The sequence below is a fragment of the Diadema antillarum genome, unplaced genomic scaffold, assembly GCF_040938485.1.
Source record: "Diadema antillarum isolate AM-2024a unplaced genomic scaffold, OU_Dant_1.0 seq00000743_RagTag, whole genome shotgun sequence".
NCBI classification, from domain to species: Eukaryota; Metazoa; Echinodermata; class Echinoidea; order Diadematoida; family Diadematidae; genus Diadema; species Diadema antillarum.
In genome coordinates, this window is record NW_027271640.1 from 351,681 (window position 1) to 360,229 (window position 8,549).

The following is an 8,549-nucleotide window of genomic DNA, read 5'->3' on the forward strand; positions in this document are numbered from 1 at the left end:
AGGTGGTACAAATGAAACCATGGTTAAAACCATGGACAAAAACCATGGAGCGCCAAGTGTCGCATGGAATATTTTGTTACGAAATCAGTCATTTCGTCGATAAAATGATTATTTTGCAATGAAATGACAGCATTTTGTAACTAAATGAAAATTTCGTCCACGAAATGATAATTTCGTTAACGAAACGGTCATTTTGTCGACGAAATGACCAATTTCGTAACGAAATATTCCGTGCGACACTTGGCGCTCCATGGTTTTTGTCCATGGTTTAAACCATGGTTTCATTTGTACCACCTTCGTGAATTCGGGGCTTTATGTTTGCTGTGTTTCTGATCAAGCACTTCAAATGTGAATATTTGCATGGTGTAATATAGAAGAAATGCTCTCGGTATGATTTGCAAATAATTAACTGTCTTCATAAATTAGATTTAAACAAAAATTGTGCGTGTACGTCTTTGTAGCGGGCATGAGGAGATTGACATTAATTACAAATTTTGAAAGTGTTCTTAAATCCCTCATCAAGCTGGCCAACATGCAGAGGACTCGTTCAGTCATTTTATATCGCCCCAAACAACATCAAAGGCTGGCTTTATTTGACAAGGAGAACATGTTATGTGACTGTGATCCAGAGGTGTATCACATGTTGATGTACAAGGTAGACTTCAATGAATCAGATGACTAAAAAGATGTATTTTCTTCGCTGAAAACAAATAAAATGCAACTGTTTTATATGTCGTGTCCTCTTACCTCAATAGTCTTCGGAATACATTGTTTTTGTAGGAAGCTTTTGTTGTTTTTCTAGCCCCCTCGGGGCCAGCAAATCAGATGCTCTGCTGAAGTTTTGCTTGCAAATCATGCAGAATAAGTTGATCAAGTTTCTGCTTAAGTATGTCCAAAAATGGCTTTATATTTTATCGACATGAAAAAGCAGAGGAAGTGATTTAATTCATTCAGATACTGGAAGCTTCAAAAACAATGATTTCTACTCGGATTGAACAATTATGGAAGCATGGCAGCCATATTTGTACTCTGTTCAGTTTCATGCTTAAACAGGCACACTACATTGTAGTGCAGAATTTCCTTCAGTATGGGTAGAATTCATGCATTATAACTCTGAGTGATGCTAGTCAATCATCTTGCACTAATTGTGGTGCATGGAATTTTGTGTGGTTATTGCAGTCAAAGGAAACAGCCCAGGTTGGGTTTTGTTGCACATTTCACAGTGCTGTTTTTCTTTTCTTTCCTTTTTTAAGGTTCTCCCTATCCCTGTCCCGTTTTGCTTTTATAATAATGAGATCCAAAATGAGATTTTTGTATGATTAGTTTGTAATTTTAGATCTAGTGAAACAACCTAGATTTTATCCTATGGCGTTGCTCTGCATTGTTTTGCTAATTGCCAGTAATCACAACGAGCCTAGATTTGTACCATCACAACTATTGCTATCTACGTTAATGTACAGTATCACTGACTATTTTGCTATAACAGGGTTCACCTGGATGCGCTTCAGACAAAGAAGACATATCATTCTGATTTAAGATTTACTGGGAGAGTCAAGGATAGATCTCTTTTGTTGCTTTTAAATTGCAAATCCCTTTGTTGCTTTCTGCCAACTTTAGATTTGAAGAAAACCATTTGTTAACATGTTGTAGATGGACTGATTTTCCTGTAACAAGCATGTCTGATTTACTCCAGCCAGAGAATACTCGGGACTACTCTTCAGTGAGTTCAATTGTAGCTTGAGCCTCAACATGCGTTTGCTAGCGAGATGACTCCTCCCCCTTTCCTTCAGTGCGTGTGGTGTGTATGGGTCATATCCGAGATGAACTGGCCCAGTTGATAATAGTAATTATTACATAACAACCACAAAATGAATGTAATGGTAACTACCATAGCTCTCAGTGTAAGTTATTGTCTGAATTATAAACATCTGAACTTCTTCAGATACTGTATTTGCAAATGAGCATTACTTTTATTTGACGGTTATGAAAGTGATTGTTTTTCTTTGCTTGAATGATTGCATTAGATGATAACATGCAAATACATGTACTCTGTGAAACACCAAATTCTTATTCAAAAAAGATACTTTCATCTGTGAAATCATAAACAAGCAAGGTTTACTGAAAATAGCTCTGCGCAATAAGTTTATGGTGGGAAAGTCTCAACTTTTGCAGTATTTAGAGACTTCAATCTGAGTATATTTATGTGTGACTGTCCACTGGTAGTGGCAACGTTGTGAAGAAAGTAATGAGTGGATCATACTAAACGATTATGCCAACATTCTATGCTGTAATAAAGATCATTGTATGGACAATATACTTTTTCATTCTCTTTATTGTGAGGTTAGACAAGGGAAATGGAAGTTACTACATAAAGCTTTGTCGAAGACCCCAAGGGAAATATTTTCATGTGCATTTTAATGCTATATTCAAGGTTAACTACTAAGATAATGTGAGAAAAGCAGAAAATATGGAGGAACTTTTGTCATGAAGGACAGGAGGTGAGAAAGTTATGGAACTTCAAAGTTTCCTAATTTGTCATGGAATTGTGATGTTCATCACAACTAAATGTGCAAATAAGCAGAGATAATGGTGTCAGCAGCTCATAACTACCCAGTTGTTTTGTTTGTTTGTTTTTTTTCAAAAAGTGCATTTTTTGTTTATATTTAGCAGCTACAGCCTGTTCCCTCTAGAAGTCATTGCTGTTTCATTTTAGTGCAACAGGAGTATCATCCAGAGGGTGCATTTTTTTTTTGTTAGATTAAATGATAAAAAATTACAGATTTGTGTGTAGGCAAATTGGAGTCCTGCGAGGCACAGACATCATTATGTACAGCTGTATTAGAATTGCATATGCGGTTATTTATGACTAACGTCACTGTGATAGGCAAATTGGAGTCCTGTGAGGCACAGACATCATTATGTACAGCTGTATTAGAATTGCATATGCGGTTATTTATGACTAACGTCACTGTGATAGGAAAATGTATGATATGGAGTAAACTTCTACACAGGACCGGAGAATATCTGGCGACTTGCGTAGATGTCAACTTACAAGGAAGTCAACAAAATACGTGTACAGTAACAACAAAAATTCAGAACTTTTCATCAACTTGATGACATTTGTACAGATCAACCAATCTCACTGACAGAGTCCAAACACCCATAAAACAAACAAGCAACAAACAAGACAAAACAAACCAGTGGAAGAGCTTGTTTAAAGGGTTGAATACTGTATACCTTTCGTCTGTTGTCCACACCATGTAGCTCTCTCTTCCTAGCTCCATTCTTGAGCAGGAAGAAATTTATAGTTACTGGATCACACTTAAACTACTCAAGAATTGCTACTGTATTTACAATCACATTGTGCATGGGAGTGTATTGGTGTTCTGTACATGCGTGTTGATATTTCTATTTGGGCACAGACAGAGCATATCCATCGCGGACAGACATAGAAAAAAGGTCTTAAAGGGACGATACAGTTTTGGTTGAGATTTGCCATCAGGTGTTAACTTTTTTTGTGTGATATTGAGAAACCTCTTATGAAATATGAAAGTCCATGTGATTCCAAGAAGAATTCAACATTTATTTGATGAAAATAGTTTTTTAAAATAACCGAGATGTTCAAAACAAGCAATACTGATAAAAAGGTGGGACCCTCGATCCTTTCATTAGGATCTCTTTGTTTTACTTTGTCTTGGATATCCCAACCATTTCAAAACCTATTTTCATCAGATAAACATTGAATTCCTCTTAGAATGGTATGCTCTGTAACATTTCATAAGTGGTTTCTCAATATCTTGCAAAAAGTTGCAAGCTCAATCCTCATCCCCACCAATACTAACCACCCCTTTAAAAATATACATGCACACTGATCATATACAAGGACATGTCTGAAGGAAATTTCAAAAGAATTTTTTTTTTTTTTTTCTCAGGAGAAAAACATAATTAGTTTAAAGGGGCATTCCAGACGATTTTCATAATTTCACATCATGTAGTACATAAATCGACAGCTCCATGTATAGATTTGTGGAATTCATTGTGATCTTTGAGCAGAGAAACCGATACCCTAAAAAATCTTAGATTAATTACACTGAACAGTGTTGATGACATAGAGCCTCAAGTATTTCAGAAATGTAGCATTGCAATAATGACTGACAAGTTCACCTGTGAAGAATGTATGCATACCTTCTTTTGTTCTGGTTCCTCGAGCTCCAACTCATGCATTCTTATGGTGAGGCTGCCATGTCATCATCCTTGTTCATTGCAATTTGTTATAAATTTTGAATACATGTAAAATGTACATTGATTCTTATTCCTCATCCAAATCACTATCAATTCTGAAACTCTGTACTCAGTCTAAGTAACTTATCATTGTTCAAACGTAAAAATCTGAAAATCATCTGGAGGTCTCCTTTAATATTTGTGTATGACATGAATGGAGATCTGTTAACACCTGGTAGTATGATTTTGTACCATGAACATAATACATGTCTACTCTCAACACCTACATCACACGGTCGCCAATTTGTTTTGCTCTCAAAGTTCTTACAGCTTGTAATACTTTTTTTTTTTGTGTGTGTGTGTCTCATTTTCCCCTCCCAAAATTTTTGCTGATCGACTTTCTTGACTATTATGTTGTCATACAAAGTTTCTGTTACATAATTATACAATCAAATTTCCCTCTAAAGCGATGGCATAGTTGTGGTTGAGGAGAGTTTTCAGCTTTTAATGTTTTGCAGAAGTTAGAAACCACTCTGAAATGTTCAAGAGCAATTGTAAGGGGAATTGAAAGTTCATTTGATGAAAATCGGTTTTGAAATGACTAAGATACAGGGTATCAAAAAACAAAAATGAAGCATAGATCCGCATAAAAGTTGTGGCCTGTCACATTTATTAGGATCATTATTTTTTGATATCTTAGCCATTTCAAGACCAATTTTCGTCATAAATAAACTGTGAATTCCCATTAAGAATTACATGTTTTTTAATTTATCACAAGAGGTTTCTCATTATCTCACAAACACTTACACACACACACACAAAGTTGGAAACCTGCAGCCCCATCTAAACCAAAGCTGTACCATCCTTTTATTTTGATAAGTGAAATGCTGGCAGCACTGTGTGAATTTCAATGTAGCAAAGTAGACTGTACCATTTATTTAATTCTGAATACATGAACCCTGTACATTTTGTATATGGTACTTGTATATCTAAATACAATGTATGAAAAAGCAAATGAAATAATATGTTTGAGGGAGAGAGTATGTGTGCGTGTCTGTATGTGTGCGTGTGTGACTGTGTGTTTGCACATGCACAAATTAATGGAGGAAGTTACATTACATTCTAGAGCATTCGGAGCTGACTACCGGCACGTTTAATTGTGTACACGGGTTCATACTCTCACGTCAAACACTGTATGCAGACATCACACGAACAAACATCAAATCTGCCATCGTATTTTCAGAAGAGCTTTAATTCATCAAAGAGCCAAGTAGATTAATACATAATATGTGCATCCATTGGGCGGAATCATGCATTTCACCCAAGTTCAGTATGTGTTTTTTTTTTTCTTCTACCCATTTTAACCTCTGAATATTTTCATACATATTTACATATGATACATGGCACAAAACAGAGGAATATACACAGACAATTCACTACATTTCATTTGCATTGAGGCTCCGTTACCTGTTACACACAGAGTTGCGACTGACTACCGGCCAAAAGGCATTTAGAAAATAAGATAATAACTTTGCCACAGGGAAATCAGACTCATGCATTAATAGAAAACTTGTGTCTATCGCAACTCTTTGTTCACTAAACAGCTCCCCATCTGTTGAAACAAGATATAATGGATGAAATACAAGTTCATCTGATGCAAAATGGAAACCATACTAATGGGAAACTTCAGATTTTAGAGCCAAAATGATGTACTCTGATGTGAATTTTTTGTGTTTTGCCATTAGAAGTTATTGTGAAAGACATACACTACATATTTTCCCTCACTGCTATTAACAAAACATCGAACACAATCCTGAGATATGTGTCATTTTCTTCCTTTCTTTTTTTTTTTTTTTTTTGATGTTGGTGAAATAGTGACCATCTCAACTTTGATTTGGGAGCCTTATCAGCACAGACACATGATAGAAACCACACCAAACTGCTCCAAAAATAAGCATTACCACATGAAATTGTCTTGTTTATACACAAGAAATATCTCATGCTGCAAAGTAGAAATCAGCATCTCTAAATTAAACCTTGCATTGGAAGTGTACCCAGCATAGAGACTTGAATCTGCTGCTCGTACGCAAACTATGCACATGTTGCCAATAAAGGTATGATACATACATGTATATAATATGCATCTGGAACACTTTAAAGCTCATCCACAAGTGCAAGTATCTTATGTACTGCATATCAAAAACTAAACACTATATGGTATGGTCAAATCCCCCCCCCCCCCACCCCCCAACTTTGGGTTGTGCAGACATAAATGCATCGGATCTTCTTCCTGTGTTTACTGTGGCATTCATTTTCATTCCACCTTATATTACACTTCTCTCCTAAAGATAAAAACTGCACAAGTGAAACAAGAATGTGTGCATTTGCAAAACTATCGTGGAATTCTTGGTAACAATTTGTTAATTAGCTAGGAGCTGAGGTGTCACTCTCCATGTAAAGCCCATAGATCCTCATAATTACTGCACTAACTCACACTTTGCGGCTTACAGAAGCCGATACAACATCCCTCCCCTTCCTGATGGCATGCTGGACCACATCCCAGGTTTACTGGCAAAGCTTCAGCTGCTACTCTTTGAAGGGCGATGGACTGAAGTGATATGACCTTAATATCTGATTGAAAGATACCATAGCTTGCCAGCTGGCTTTGTGCTTCACCATCCACATTTGTCTCATGCATTTACATTTTTCATATTTGCGGTGAAATCCTACCACTGTGCGTAAAGGTTGTTAAAAAAGGTATCAAACAGTATTTATCCATAAGCACTGTTTGGTAGCAAAGCACATGAGCTGTTACTGGTTTGCCCTGCCATGGAATAATGCAGAGCATAGGGCTTTGAAGTTTGATATCTGATTATTTACAACACAACCTGCCAACATATGCAATCATGTTCAACTGTCAAAATTTCACACTACAGCAAGAAACTTCATAAATACAACAGTATGCACAAAAAACTGCAAAATACTCCAAATTTCAGTGATAGACATGTCTCATGTTAGCAGAACAAAAATCCATTTGTCTATACGTATCTACTTGGATGAATCACTTCTAAAACATTTCAATTATAACTATAATATGTCTTTGTAACAATAACAGCACAATACTTGTATCTCAAAACTCTTCTTGAGAAATAAAGAACAGCCTTAATCAGAAATGTCCACATCAAAATGTACATAATCATTGTCCCACTGAAATGGGGAAAGCACATCACTTAGGATCTAAAGACAGCTTCCAAAAAATGACAGAACATTACATACTTTTCTCTCCACAAAGACCTTTTATCAGTCAAATTCTGTAGAAGTTGGGTCAAAGTTAAAAGCACAAACAACAGTTTACCTGCAAATGTGTGGTTAAAGGACTCATTCTTCATCATGTGCTGATTCAAAAGTTCACTTAATGTTCTACAGAGGTATAGTATTAAGTAACCACAGGGTCAGAGCATGGCACACTACTGTAAAAGCGGATATTTTTGCGTGACTAATTTTTCGCGCTTGGCCAGGTAAGAAGAGTTTTGCGTGTTTTTAATTCCGCGGAATCAAGACATCAGCTACTGGAACATATGGCTACGCAAAAATATTTGCGTGCTTTTGTTTTCGTCCTAGCTTCTGTCTGCACGAAATGCGCGAATATTTCAACACCGCGAAAATTTCCACTTTTACAGTAGTTTCTACAATTAACCCGTTGAAGACGAGTCCCGAGCATACTCGGGCAGGTGTCTATGGGAAATGTGTGTCGTAGCAAAATCAGCCCGTCCTCAACAGGTTAAAGGGTTTATTCAGACTTCCATGGAGCTTTGATTTGCGGAAGAGCAATTGTCTCATGAAGAGTTACATATTTGCGTGGTAGTACGAGAGGCCATGCTGGAGATGGCCTTGAGACAAACCCATCCCAATGCACCATGCTGGAGATATCTTCTCTCTCCAACACTCCCTGCCAATGATATGGTGTGTTGATGCTCAGGGTCCTACTTTTCAGGTAAGGAAATTTGGTCGACACAAACGTGAAATCACAAAACAATGTAAGTCGAAAATTCATGAAAAGTGACTTAGTCACATATTTCAGCTTATTTTAGTATAATCTAACTCTTGACCAAATCTTCAAATCAGAACCCATTCCATTACTGAGATATGATGCTCCCTCCCAGTGGGAATTGTTCAAATTTTGTCGGCAAAACAATGCAAGCGGTGATACACTTGCTCCTGCTCAACACACGTTGGGAATGGACTTGGCAAAACAACGTATCTACATGCAATACGTTGCTTTGCCATCTACATGTTTACGCAGTAATAGGCTGTGCGCCGTGCGTGGC